Raw genomic sequence first — 14,512 nt, forward strand, 5'->3', positions numbered from 1 at the left:
GGATATGCCTCCACTTTCCTACTACAATGACTTTCATTCCCCTGCTCCCCAGTTCTCCTTCAGGCAAAGCAATAAGCACAGTGAGAAAAGGATCATAGAATTGTTCATCCAGTTCCATCCCCTGCCATGAGCAGGGACACATTCCACTGCATCAGGTTGCTCAAAGGCCCATCCAGCCTGGCCTTGAACATCTCCAGGGACAAGACAGCCCCAGCTTCTCTGGACAATCTGTTCCATTGCCTCACCACCCTCACAGTAAAAATTTTCTTCTTAATATCTAATCTAAATCTCCCCTCTTTCAGCTTAAAACCTTTATCCCTCATCCTATCACTGCACTCCCTGATAAAGAGGCCCTCCCTAGCTTTCCTGTAGGCCCCCTTTAAGCACTGGGAGGCTCCTGTAAGGTTTCCCCAGAGCCTTTTCTTCTCTAAGCTACACAAGCCCAACCCTCTCAGCCTGTCCTCATATGGGAGATGCTCCAGCCCTCTGATCATCTTTGTGGCTCTGCTCTGGACTCGCTCTAACAGATCTATGTCCTTCCTGTGCTGAGGACTCCAGACCCGAACACAGCGCTCCAGGTGGGGTCTCACAAGAGTAGAGTAAAAGGGCAGAATCACCTCCCTTGCCCTGCTGGTCACACTTCTTTTGATGCAGTCCAGGATATGGTTGGCTTTCTGGGCTGCAAGTGCACTTTGCTGGCTCCCACTGGGCATCTCATCCACCAGCACTCCCAAGCCCTTCTCCTCAGGGCTACTCTCAATCCATTCTCTGCGCAGCCTGTATTTGTGTTTGGGATTGCCCTGATCCAGGTGCAGGACCTTGCACTTGGTCTTGCTGAAAATGAGGTTAGCACAGGCCCACCTCTCAAGCCTGCCAGGGTTCCTCTAGATGACATCCCTTCCCTCCAGTGTGTCCGTCGCACCACACAGCTTGCTGTCATCGGTAAACTTACCAAGGGCACACTCAATCCCACTGTCCACGTCTGTGGCAAAGATGTTAAACATTACCAGTCCTAGTACTGATCCCTGTGGAACACCACTTGTCACCAGTCTGCACTTGAGCATTGAGCTGCTGAGTGCAACCATCCAGCCAATTCCTTGCATAAAAAGCATCTTTTTATTTCTAAATGCAATTCCCACAAACCACAGTTTCGACCAACATACACTTTTAATCACATTTCCAAGCAGCACACATTTCTTCACTGCTGTGGAACAGAACAACCACCCATGTTATTTTCACCCTGCTGCACCATGGCAAGATATCCTTTAAGCACAGAGGCAAACAAATCAGCACTTGTGACTTGACAATCTAAACTGACATATTTATGGTGCAAATGCAAGCTTGTACTTTGCTCAGAGGCAAAATTCAGAGTTCAGGAAAATCTAGTACAGCAGCAAACAATCAAGTCTCCAGGACTTGCCAGCAAAAAAGGGTTTTGTGGATAGCTGGGAAGAGACAGGGAGAAAACAAGCAAGATTAAATGAATTTGAAATTTTAAGCATATCACAAATCTTATTTTACGATCAACCTTTTCCAAACCGAGTAGCTGTTCTTATGGAAAAGAAGAAGGAAACCAAAGTTGACCGTACTATACACCTAATACGAGAGCTTGTTCTCCTATTTTAAAATCAATAAGCATCACTTCCAAGTTTTCCTTCTTGTGGGAGACAATTCAAACATATTACCACTGTGAAACACAAAACACATTTATGACACACTTCAGAGAGCTCATCCACCTGTACAGAAGAACAACTTTCATTCCAGCACTTTCCACATCAGAATTTTTCTAGGAACCAGCAGAAATAAAATAGATAGGAAGTATTTTTACTATTGTTATGGAAACCAAGAAGTTTGGTTGAGAATGGGATTGTTGTCATTCCTCTGAGGCAAACCTTAACTATGCACTTCTGTTACATAAAAGCACAGACTGCTAAAAAGCAACTAGTTAACCCTGAAGGCCATTTGACTGAGGCAGCTACAGCTGCTTTCAGTTTTGGGGGTGCCAAGGATCTTCCATGACCGCTGCACCCCTCACTGCTTGCTCACTTCAAAAATCCCATTGGGTGCACTACTCTGCACACCACCCTTCAGAAAAAGAGGCTCTCTTATCTGCCAATCCCCTCCTCTTCTGCACCCCATTTTGAAGAATATACTGAAGACAATACCGAATACTTTAGAATACGTCCCCAGCAGGCAGCTTGCAAACATAGATGCAGAGTAACCTGGCCAGAGACCTCTAGTCTTTGGGCTCAATACCACTAATGCACGGCACCACTGCTTACAGCAAAACCCATTTCAGTTCCCGGGGCAGGTGCACCATTTACACCTTTACAGTCTGCACACAACACATGCAGTATTTGAACTAGATGGTGCACACTAGGTCTGCTAAATCAGACACTGTACTCCTGAACACGCCTCACCCCCCCAACCCCCGTTTACAAATTCTCGTTCAGAAGAATCTCACAAAATTTTAATAGAACATTGAACTCCAGCAACGATGAGTGCGTGACAGGCTTTTGATCACCGTACATGCACCAGTGCTTTTCCCAGCCCTAGGTTCCTTTCAAAGGCAGAACCTCACCAGTGCCAAGTCAGGTTCGCACTGAGCACTGTGTGCCTATCACAACATGGGCTCTGCTGCAGTTTAAATTGCAAGCCTGGTCTGTGCTATTAAGACAGATTATATTTTTACACTGAGCTGCCTTAAGTCATTATTTTAACTGTACAATCCAATAACAATTACAAATACTTTCTTCAAGCTACATTAGCAACAGGAGTTTTCTGTTGGCTTCAGTGACAGAGAAGTGTTACTGCCAGAACAAGTGTTTATCAAATAAACCCTTCAACAAACATTTAGTTTTCTTAACTAAGATCCTTATGCATTACCACAAATCTGTATTTTAATGTACTTTGAATATGTTCCAGCTAGAAGGAAAGTGCAGGTTTCCAACTGCCAGAGGAGCCAAAGTCTGCAAAACAGAGTCAAGCTCCATGTCATTTGGACACAAAGCTGATGAACGAGCCACCCACAACAGCAACTCTTCCAGTCAAACATCCCTTCCTTTCCAGCACCAACTGGTTTCCTCCATCACCAACTTCTTATAGTAGTTTCTAGTTTTCAGGAACAGCAGAGCTACTAGACAAGGCACTTACTTTAATCTGCTTGGGTAACATTCGGGATTATACACAGGCAAAGAAAACAAGTCAGCTGGATTTTCTCGCAAGGTGGTTTTGAATGCTCATGTAATTTCATGGGCAATTACTGAGCTGCCATGTTCCAAGGAGCACTTATAAGCAAACCTAAGTCTATTCAACATTCAAACACGCGAGCTCTCAGTTCTCATTGGCACATCTCCTTTATTTGTTGTGGGTTTTTTTTTTTTTGTTTCCAAATTGACCACATTATTCAGTTTCCTCTGGAAAACCAACATCACCCATCAGAAACCATTTGGCTCTGTTTCCAATTTCATATGTTACATTTAAAGAAAATAAGAGTTGTAAAAATCATGGTTGAACCCAGTTGGAAGGCATCTGGATATTGTGTGACCAGTATCTGCCACCATCACACACCAAAGGTAGAAGTAAGAAGAACCAGGGAAAGTATTCAGATTAACAAGAGACTCACTCCTACAGCATAGGGCCATGCAATACCAATCTAGCATGCACAGTGAGCTTTAAAAAAGCCCTGTAAATCTAAATTTAGATCTAACTTTCCCCTGTTTAAGTTACAAAAATATTAACTCTTAAACATCACTGTAAGAACTACCCATGCACCAATTTAAATAATGGAAGGGACTAAGAACCTAACAGATAAGGCACAGAAAATTAATTCCAGGGTAAGCAAGGAATCACTTATCTTTCCCCCATCCTGGCCGTTCCCTAAAGTTAGCCATCCTAAATCCCAGGACCAAAACTGTCCATCATAGCTACCCCAGTAGCTAACATTGCACACTTTGGGGAATTTTTATTGCAGACAAAACAATGCACAGGTTTTGCAAAAGCAATTTTGAAGCGTGGCATCACATCCAGAGGAACAGCTGAGCATTTTGTACCTCTGTATTCAAAGCAACAGCCAAGCTCTGTGCAATTTCCAGCAGCCACTGGCTGTTTCCAGCTGTGAATTAAACAGTTCCCAACACCGCACAGCCTCCTCTTTCTAAACAAGCTTCTTTTTCACTTAAAAGTCACCCTTACTGGTGAGTTTCCTTTCAGCATGTCTTTCACACCATCTCGACCTTTAACTACAGCTTTCCTTGCTGTTTACAGGCATGGTTGGAAAAAAAACAAAACCCCAAAATGAAAAACCAAACTGAAGTCTCCTGCTATTTCCTTTTTGCACACAGCCACGACAAAGCTTACCAAGACCTACTGACCTTCGAGAAAGGAAATAACAAAGTAAACACCTCCTCAACAGATCAGCAATGCACCCATACAATAACCAGGAAGAAAAACATTAACTAAACCTATAAAAAACATACCCACCCAACTGTTACTGATGAGGGGCATCCAATGAGGGGCTTAAAAAACTATCAGTAAGCACGTGTCCCTCGAGGCAAAGTTTGTAAACCTAGGCACGCTTTTGCAAGGAGCTAACGTACGCTTAATAAACGCATAAACCCCTCGTTGACACTTCTTAGCCAAGAGGCCCACCGACATCTGTACCGAGGGCTGAAATTATAACTTCTTCGACCACGCTCACGCGTGCGCCACGAACAAGGGGGGGGGGGGGGGGGGGGGGCGGGGAACGGACACCGCTCCAGACACTCGCGTTTATTCAGCGAAGCCCTCAGGAGCGGCGAGGGCGCTTCACTTCCCGCGGGACCGCCCCGCGAGAGCCGCGGCTCCGGAGGGCCGGCAGGCGGCCCCGCCCCGCCTTCCCACAGCGCCGCAAAGCGACAAACCGGGCCGTTTATAGGAACCAGGCTCGGTAACGGCGCCGAGCACGGCCGGTCGGGCCGAGGCTCCGCGCGGCGCCCCCACGGCCCGGCCGCCCCCAACCCAGCGCCCGCGCGAGGAGGAGGTCGCAGCGCTCACCTCACCGGGCCGGGCCGGCGTCGCGGGCAGCACAGCCGGAAGCCCCCTCGCCCCGGAAGCACTGCGAGAACACTTCCGGGTCGTGGCGGCGCCGGCACCGGCGGGAGCAGCCGCGGGACCGAACCACTGCGTCCGCGTGCGGGGGGGGGGGGGAGGGGGCGGGGAGAACCATTGGGAGGGCGGGGAGAACACCGCGGGGCCGCGGCGGGGCGGGGCCGCGCCGCTCTGACGGGCGGTCCCGGCGGCCCCTGATCGCCCCGCGGAAGCTGGGCAGGCAGGGGCGTCCCACGACAGCCTCGGGGAGTCGCTGTCTCTTCGGTCGGTGTCCCCAAGCTGTGCGAGGGACGCGGGGCTCGCCCGTCGAGGCTGTGAGGCGAGCGGGGCTCGGCGAGGCTCGACGCAGCCCCGTCCCTCCAGGGTCTCAGCCCGTCCTCCCAGGTCGCAGCCCCGTCCCCCCGAGGTCTCAGCCCGTCCCCTCCAGGTCTCAGCCCCGTCCCCCCCAGGTCTCAGCCCCGTCCCCCCGAGGTCTCAGCCCGTCCCCTCGCGGGCCGGCTCGGCGGGGCGGCCGTCGTGCCCCCGAGCGGGCAAGGGACCGGGCTTTGCCCGGTCCCGGCAGGGCAAGGCTGGGCGCTCGCTGCCCTGCGAGGGGAAGGTGTCCGTGCGCCCTCGGGGCAGCTTTAACCATCTCTTTAAGGCCACGCAGATCGCGGCCAGTTTTTTTTCCCCGCTGTAAGTACGCGCGGCTGCTCCCAGCCCGAATGTTCCCGTTCCTGTGGGTGACCAGCGGCACGTAAGGAGGCGGGGCTGTTCCCGCCGCCGGGCCGCGCTCCCTGGGCTCGGCCGCCCGCCAGGAACGGGAGCGCAGCCCCGTCCCCGCTCGCGACGGACGTGACTGAGGTTAACGCGCGTCCTCCCAGACACTTGGGCCATTGTCAGGAGTCAGACGGGGGCCGGGGAGGGGGAGAAGCGAGGTCCTCGTTGCTGCCTCCCCTCTCGCGGCTCTGGGAGAGGGACCGACCGGGGGTGAAACCCCTGGTAAAGCTGCAGCCGGTCATTACGAAACGCCTCGTGTTTGAAAAGACCCGATTTGCGTTTGGTTGCGAGGGCAACTTGTTAACCGCGTCCGCCGGCCCGCCGGGGGTAGAGCTGGGGCTTGTTCCCGGTGCTGACGGCCCCGGTGCCGCGCCCAGCCCGGCGAGGGGCGGCCGGCGGTGCCCTCCTGCCCCCGGCTCAGCCCGCCGCCCGTCCGTGCGCGCATCGCGGCTCTGGCACCGCCGCGGGGACTGCGAGCCAGCTGGGAACAAAGGGAAGAGCTGCAGGGCTGGGATAAGCGGGGGCTCTCCCTGGGGCAGCACCGGCCGCGTCAGCAGAAAAATTCATCCCAGAGATCAAGGGCTGAACAACAAGCTGATTAGGAGCTGGAGCGGGAGCAGGGGCTGAGGGCGAACGGCACCCGCCAGCGCCGCTGCAAAGCCCCCTGGCCCCGAGCCTTGCCGGGGCGGTGGCGGACCGTCCTCTGAGCCTGGGACGGTCTTGCTGTTCATTTACAGACGTCAATGGTGGCACCTCCAGAGTGAGCACCCATTGCACCCTTTGCTCGGGCTGCAAGCGAGCGCTTTGCCTGCTGCTCGGCTGCCGCTTGGCTGGTGGCCCTGCAGCCCCGCTCCGTGCTGGACGGGTTAGGATGGCACCCGGGGAGCTCGGAGCACGCAGGCAGCCAGCTGTGCAAGCACCGCTTCCAACCACGCTCCTTCCCTGTGTGCTTGCAGTCAGGGGAAGAAGGATTTTTTTAAATTTCTTTATTTTTAAATAAAACTTCAAATGTAAGGCACTACCTGGAAGAAGAGACTCGGGGCTTGTTGGAGCACAGCAGCTGACAGCACGCGTGGTCTGTGCCCCACAGAGCAGCCCAGCAGAAGCAGCAGTGCTGGCAGGGAGGTGTTGAGTAGTACTCAGCCAAGTAACTTCTCACAAAATACCTTTTTTTAAACAAGGCGAGTATTTCCCAAGGCCATCCCTCTTTTTTTGTGTTGGCTCACCCTAGAGGGTGCAGGGCCCAGCCTGTTCCACGGTTGATTTTGCTGCAATCCAGGAGCAAGCCCTTGTGCTGGAAATGCAAAATACGTGCTTTTCCCCCCTACAACTGCTGGGTGAAAACAAAAAAACCCTGCATGGCACGCATACAGGCTGTCATTGTGCAGGCTGTCACACAGAAGAGGGGCTGTCCCTCCATCCTTTCTCCACCAGCAACCGAAGAGTAGAGCCACAAATGACTTTGCTCCAGTAAAAAGGGAAATTCTGCTGCCAGCTACAAGGGAGATAGCACTACGTTTTACTTCAAAATCTTGCACCACACCTTGCAGGAGGAGCACCAGATTGCAAAACTGCCATCAGAGCTGTGACAGCTGATGCCGAGGAAGTTTTCACAAGGGATGCAGAGCTCACGTCTTTTACGAGACAGTGCACATTATCCATTCAGCAGGGATGGAGTGCCTGGCCACTGCCATGTTCACACTCAAAGTGTTTTTCCCTGAACATCAGCAGTATGGATGAAGCCAGGGTTCCACCAAATATGCCTGCTCCCCTGGACTCACTCTGGTTTCTGGTCTGTTTGAGAAGGGTGTGTGGCTTCAGGCAGAGAGGGGCCAGCCTGCTGGCTCAATGCCTGACTCTCTGCGTGTCTCCAGACAAAGCTCTTTGCCTCTGCAGGACAGTGCTATGCTTATCCATAAAACACTGTCTTTGGTGCTTAGTAAATCCTTGTTGAGGCACCCTGAAATTTTCAGTGTTTCAACCATTTGCTTCAGTGCCAGCTTGTAGGTGAGAAGGAGCTCTCCCAACACGGAGGTGTGCACTGTTACACTGAGGGTGTCCAGAAAGCCTGTCTTTCTTGGGGGAAAAGAAGTAACTCGAAGCAGACTCCTGGGTGCTTGGGCTTTTGCCCCTCGAGGCCCCCGTCCTGGGGCACAGTGGAGCCTTTCAGGCTGAGGGATGCCCCGCAGTGCCCTTCGGTGCCAGGTCTCTGCTGCCCACCCGGCACGCTCAGAGGCTGTTCCATGCACCCAGCCCACTGGGATACAACGGGGTGGAGGCGAGATATCCATTTATCGTCCGTGTATCTATTTGTCATGTCTCCGTGTGTCTGCCTGTCTGTGTTTCTATCTATCATCTCTATTTGCCTATCTACCTATGTATGCATCTATCATCCCTCTGTGTGTCTGTCTATCGTCTCTATGTATCTGTCTATGTACGTATGCGGGTGCGCATCTCCCTCTCACCACTCCGCGTCTGTCCCGTCTGTCTACGTTCCCGCCTTTGTCTCTCTCTGTCTCTCGGCTCTGTGTCCGTCTGTCCGTCCGCCCGCCGCGCCCGGGCACCCCCTGCGCCTACGTGCGCCCCGACACCGCGCCGATGGCCCGGCTCCGCGGGCCGTACCAAGGGCCGGGCGGCGGCGGGGGCGGCGGGGGGCAGCGCGGGTCCCGCGGGCGGCTCGGGGCCGGGCAGCGCCGCCGGGGCCGCGGGCGCCGGGCGGGGCCGGGGGTCGGCGGGGCGGGGAGAGCGGCGGGGAGGGGAAGGGGGAGGGGGGGTGGGTGGGGGCGGGCAGCGGCGCAACAGGTACAAATGGTTCCTCCCCGCAGCGGCGACGTGCAGAAGCGAACGCGCCGCGCCCGCCGCTGTCACCGCCGGGGTGGGGCGGAGGGGGGCCGCGCAGCCCGCCCCGCCCCGCGGCCGCCGGGGGAGGGCGGGGCCCGGGCCGCCATTGGGCGCCGCGGCTCGGGGGCGGGGCCGGCGCGCGGGCGGGCGGCGCCGCGATTGGCGGGCGCGGCGCGGGGGGCGGGGCGGGGCCGCGGCGCGCGGGGGACGGGCCGGGGCACGGCGAGAACTTGGCGGCGGCGGCGGCGGCGGCGGGATCGCAGGTGAGCGGGGCGGCGGGCGGGCGGCGGGCGGGCGGCGGCGGCTGCAGGAGCGCGAGCGAGCGGCGGGGAGCGGGCGAGCGGCGGCGCGGGGCGGTGGGGGCATCGCGGGCGCGGGTGAGCGGCGGCGAGGGGGACGCGCATCCCGGCGCGGAGCCGCCGCGCCCTGCGCGCTGCCCGGTGTGTCCCGTGCCGCAGGCGGCCCCGCCGCCCCGTCACCCTCCAGGAGCAGGTGAGCCACTGACTAACGCACATTGTGCTCTCCGCGACTCCACTGTGCGTGTGACAGCGGCTAAGCTGCTCCTCGGATATCGCTGTGCGGCGCCGAGCCTGCCCTCCGGGACCCGCGGCGGCTGCCCCGCACCGGAGCCGCGCGGGGGGAGCCGGTGTCCCGCGCGGGCTGCGGCGCCCGGGGAGGGGCCGAGGAGCGGCCGGCGGGGGCGAAGCGCGCCCCCCGCTCTCCCCCGCGCTCCTGCGAGGTAAATAAGTGCCGGTGGACTCCGTACCGAGTTAAGGAGACGGCTCGTCCCGGCCGGTGACGTCTCGATACCCGGTCAGTGACTAACCGAACTGCTATTGCCAAGGGTGTGTTAACAGGAGAGACCGTGCCTGGCGTTACTCTGGATGAGTCACCTTTATGGGGAGACTCTCCGGTCTGTTAAAAGAAAAGCAGAAATGAGCCTTGCTTTCCTTTTTTGTTACGGTTTTGCTTCCCATCCCACCCCTCGCCCTTTCTGGCCGCTTTCCGCTTCTTGCGCGAGGGCTCTGCCCTCAGCCCTGGCTGGTTGCTGGCAGGCGCCTTGTGTGATCGTGCTGCGATGCCACTCGAGGGACTCGGACTTCGTGGGCCGGAGGAGCAGGAAGGCACGGATGCCTCTGTCTGCCCGGGGTGCTTGTCACCTAAAGAAAGTGATGATGCAAATTGCTTCTCCTACAAAGTTGTCTCTTGCGATTTTTGGGCTGGTGAAGAAGCTGAAGAGTTGACAAGCATCTTCTTTGCTTTAGCAGCAGCTTAAGTTCATCATAACCAGCTAGGACGCACCGCAGCCTGTAGTTCCTTGAAAGGGCTCAGGTATTCTCCTTCTTGCTTGGGCTGCGCATGTGTCACTATGAACTGTTGTAAAGGGTTGATCTGAAGGAATCGCCAGTACGCTGGTTAGTAACTAGTTAATTGCAAGGAAGGCAGAGCAAGGTCCTCTGCACGGATAAAGTCTCTCACAGAGAAATTTTGCCTGTCCCCATCTCTCCCGTCTATGTTCATTTGTTGTTTCTTCCTCTCTTCCCATCTGCTTTTCCACAAGAAAAATAAGCGCCCTCTGTGCCCTGCACAGACTGAGTGAGGGTCAAACACTCTGGAAACACAGGAAAACCACCTGAATTTACCAAAGCTGCTTTCATGCTTGTTCAGAAGCCAAATGGGCCTTTTTTTGGATGGGTGGGAGTCTGGAGAGTGCATGGAGGGGGAACACAGATTCTCAGCTTTCTCAGCCCCAGAAGGCTTTCCTCCTCCCTTGCTGCACCTGCAGCATCTTCCCTCTGCTGGTCCCAAGCAGGCAGGAGCACAGTGTCACTGCATAGCAGGTAGAGGGGGAAAGCTGGTGCGAAATACACCTGTGTATGAATGAGGCTACAAGCTGAGACCATTCCATCTCATAGGTGACCATGCATGTAACAAACCTGTATCTGAAAATGAAGACACTCTTTCTCTTTGAAGAAATAGCTCTGCATTTGGGACTGTGCCTGATGACTAACCCCTGGAGATGCCACTGGCAGAAGCAGCTCCATGGGTCACCTGGCAAGACTTGTCCCAGTTCCCGTGAGCAGCACGGTGGTATGAAGGCTTCCTGCTTCTCGCTACCTATGGAACCATCCTAATGAGCTCCAGTAAGCAAAGGCAAGGGTTTGAAGTGAGGTTTGGTTTCTGGGTTTTGTTTTTTTTTGTTGTTTTTTTGGTTTGTTTGTTTGGTTTTTGTATTTTTGTATGGTGTCTCTCTACAGTAAGCTGGGGGAGTGGGGAACATACAGCTCAATTCCTGGTTTTGACATCCTTGTGGCATGATTCAAAACTAACCTGCTGTGCTGTCACCTGAAGACTTCAATAAATAGTGCAAAACCAATGTTTGGGTTCTTATTACTGTAGTCCGGGGCACCAAACCAATTGAAGAGGAAGTCTGTGCTTTCTCAGTGACACAGCTGATGCACATTGCATTCCCCGTGCCTCCCATCTCTTATTTTGCCGTTGTAGCCAGTGAAAGTGGCTTGAAAATGAGAGTGGAAGGGTATGACCTGGTTGTCCATCAAGCGGAAACACCAGCATTGGTGCCTTTGCCCCTGCGCTAGCAGAAGAGCCCTAGAGTGCTCCTGAGCGAAGAGAAAATATAGCAGTCAGGGCTAAGATGCCCCTTAATTTCATGTTTGTCAGTAGCTAATACACAGATTCGTAAGGTGATGCTTAGCCTGGTAACAGGATTAGTCAGGCGATAAAAGCTCTCACTCAAAACTGATGCTGTAAGATTTTTGGGGAGAGGCAGCGGATGGATTCCTTACAGGAGGGGAAGGTGCTGAGTATCAGACCCATTAAGGTGAAAGGATTCTTTGTGCTCCTCAAACATTTTTGGTGTCGTTTCAGCGCTTTGCACAGGACTGTGAGCAGGCCTAACGCTTCAAGTACCACATGGGAGGTGCCTATTGTGTTCTGTCTATAAGCGCCAGTGGCAGGTCCTACATGGTGATCCTCACCGAAGGAGCAAACTGGCCTGTGAGGAATAGGAGTACATGAATTGTTTAAGAGGAAGTCAGTTAGTTAAATGCAAGCAGGGACTTACATAATACATCCCTAAAAAAAAAAAAAAGACTTATGCTGGCAGGAGGTTCCATTGGGAGAGAAACTTGCTCATCCATACACAAGAAAATTTCCCGGCCTCCTCTAGTGCTTTTTAATTTTTTTTTTCCAGAGCAAGGTGGAATGCACTCTGTCCTTACCGCGAGACAGAGCAAAGAATTGTCATAGGGACAGCAGATAACACTCCCTGCATGGACACGTGTGCCAGTTGAAATAGTTTCTCTTCTCCATCTGCAGTGAACTACCCTCGTAGGAGCTGTGCACCCTGGAGCAAGCAGCACAGCATCTGTACACCACTTGGGGAGCAAAACCAACAGACATTTTCTCCTCCAGTCATTCACACCTTTCCTTATGTAACTAGTGCCGAAGCATGTGCTGTAAAAGCTACTTGCAAAATCCAGGGGCTGGGAGGCAGCACAAATGCTGCTAGCACTCTGGATGAAATTTAGGGAGGGGAAAAAAAAACAAACCCAAACACTGAGGAACTCATGCAAATCCATTACTGAGCATTGGGGGTGTTTCAAATATTTGCAGATATGCTGCCCTTGAGACACCGTACTGCCCTGGGGCAGTGCTGATGCCCTGATCACCATCTGCAGAGGATGCCTGGCCTAATGAGCCGGTGCAGCCCAGGGTAGATGAGTGAGGAGCTGGGAGCCATTTTTCTTATGCAATATTAAAAAATAAATAAATAAATTAAAGGTAGTGCAGAGAGAAGAGCCCCAGGGAGGATGGAGGGGCCTGAATTACTCTCTTGAAGGGTGTCTTGTGCTGACAGAGCCTGCAGGTAACTTGCAGAATTGTTTTCTTAAAAATAAAATAAAGCAAAATAAAATAATGCCACGACTGTTCACCAGTGAAAAATAGGTATATCCTCTGCTTCATGATTTTTGGGTGGAGCTGGTACTGAGAAGGATCCAAGGAGGGAGAAGCCCTGAAGCCTGTTCCTGGCTGCCGCAAGGAAGGAAGAAGCTGCCGTGCAGTGCCCTGGGGGACACAGGGATATCGCTCCCCGCTCATCCACACACAGCATCCTTGAGCCACCCAGTACACTTGGAACCCTGCCTTGCCTGCGAGCCAGTTGTTCCCTCTCCAGTACGCGCAGCTTTTGGTTTGTTTTTTAAGGGGAAAAAACCAATAATTTATTTGCTTTGTTTTAATCTCATAACAATGAGTAATTCCTTCCTACTGCTCTGTAGTGGCCTAGAAAAGGACAGCATCATCTCCACTGTAGCAAGAAGGCTTCTCCCAGGGCATAAAATTTTAATTAGGAACAATCATGCAGCCTTGAAATGGGAATTGCAAGCAGCAAAAAAAGTCAAACCATCAATAAAATATTCAATGGCAGAAATGTATTATTGACACAGCCTTTACAGCAGATAAAAGCGGAAAGGCAGGGGAGCCAGACCGGGTATCGAGCCTTGCTCAGTTAAATAACGCACAGGGACCTACATGCTCACTGTGCCATTGCACGCCCCCCCATGTTGGGAGGAATATAGGTCACCCATGGGTGAGGAGTTTCCTAAGTTAATAAATGAGTTTGATTAACACCTCCCCTGCACCCCCCCCAACCCCATGGGAGAGGCGTTAATCAAAGTGATTTGTTACCTCACAAAACACCACTGGCTTTGCAGGAGCTGGGTGATGGTTTATGGGACAAAAAAATGAAGAAAATCTGCAGAATACCACAGCCTGGAGCTGAAAAAGTTTGCCTCAGCCACAGCGCTCTCCCAAACCCCATGCCTGATTCTCAGACCTCGGTGGGGGACACAGCTGAGTTCCCCATCCCACACAGCAGTTCCAAATCCTGAATCCTCATCAAGGGGCATCAGCTGCAGGGTCAAAATCTGCCATGATAGATATTTTTGAAACCCTTATTTCCCTCCCCTTCCAAGAATGACTGGCACTGGTTTGGCCTGTCAGATCATGACAGAATGGAAATAACCCACAAAAGTAATAATCAAATAATATCTAAGCAGAAGTGCAGGACAAAAGTCCCATGCAAAAATCAAATTAATTTTCTGCCCTGTTTTTCTTTTTTTTCCTTTTTCTTCTGCAAAATAAATAAATAAATAAATAAATAAATAAATAAAATCCCATTTATTTTGCAGAAGGCATAGCCACAAATGTAGCCCCAAAACCAAAGATCCAGTTTTTAACTTATGGAGGTCAGTTTTTCAGGACACATGGAAGGCTTCACATAACATCCCAAAAATGCGGCCACGTCCAAGGCAAGCAGAGTTTCTGAACCCGCTTTTTGGGTGGTTTTCCCCCAGGCAGCATTGCAATGCTCTTTAAAACCTCCATCACCCTCCACTTCTCTCCTTAGTGAGGTGGAGTCTCGTTTTAAAAGCAAGAGAGCCCATAACACAAGCACAAGAAGCCCCAAAACCAAACAAGCAGGGAAACGCTCTCCCCGTGAAGCAAACTTTCAATATCACTTGACCAAGCTGCTGAGCTGCAGCGGGACCTCAAAAATCAGCTTTGATAGGGGCACATCCCCAGGGACCACAGCCCAACAGGGCCTCATGGGAGATGCTGATGGAATGTAAGAGCTGGTGTTCTCACTTGTGCTTATCCAGGTGCAGATGGAGCGGCTTGTAGGCAAATGGGTGGTTTCGTCCTTATCCTCCTGCTCCTATCTGCAGTCAAGCGCCACCCCCTTCGCCTCCTGTCCTAAAATGCTCTGAGCTGCTGCTGTGCATTATTAAAATGCTGCCAC

General features: G+C 52.9%; 2 protein-coding genes across 3 annotated transcripts in view; both read right to left on the reverse strand.

Annotated features, from left to right (window-relative positions):
- The window catches only part of PHRF1 (PHD and ring finger domains 1), a 32,200-nt gene extending 27,031 nt beyond the window's left edge, over window positions 1-5,169 (reverse strand). The window contains exon 1 of one of the 2 annotated variants that reach the window (XM_069857761.1): window positions 5,035-5,169. The gene's annotated coding sequence lies outside the window, so the exon portion shown is untranslated. The remainder of the gene's footprint in view (window positions 1-5,034) is intronic. The other variant, XM_069857760.1, reaches the window with a different exon arrangement.
- Window positions 1-14,512, reverse strand: part of RPLP2 (ribosomal protein lateral stalk subunit P2) — a 176,117-nt gene that overhangs the window by 140,414 nt on the left and 21,191 nt on the right. The gene's annotated exons all lie outside the window — the stretch shown is intronic.

The sequence above is a fragment of the Phaenicophaeus curvirostris genome, chromosome 5, assembly GCF_032191515.1.
Source record: "Phaenicophaeus curvirostris isolate KB17595 chromosome 5, BPBGC_Pcur_1.0, whole genome shotgun sequence".
NCBI classification, from domain to species: domain Eukaryota; kingdom Metazoa; phylum Chordata; class Aves; order Cuculiformes; family Cuculidae; genus Phaenicophaeus; species Phaenicophaeus curvirostris.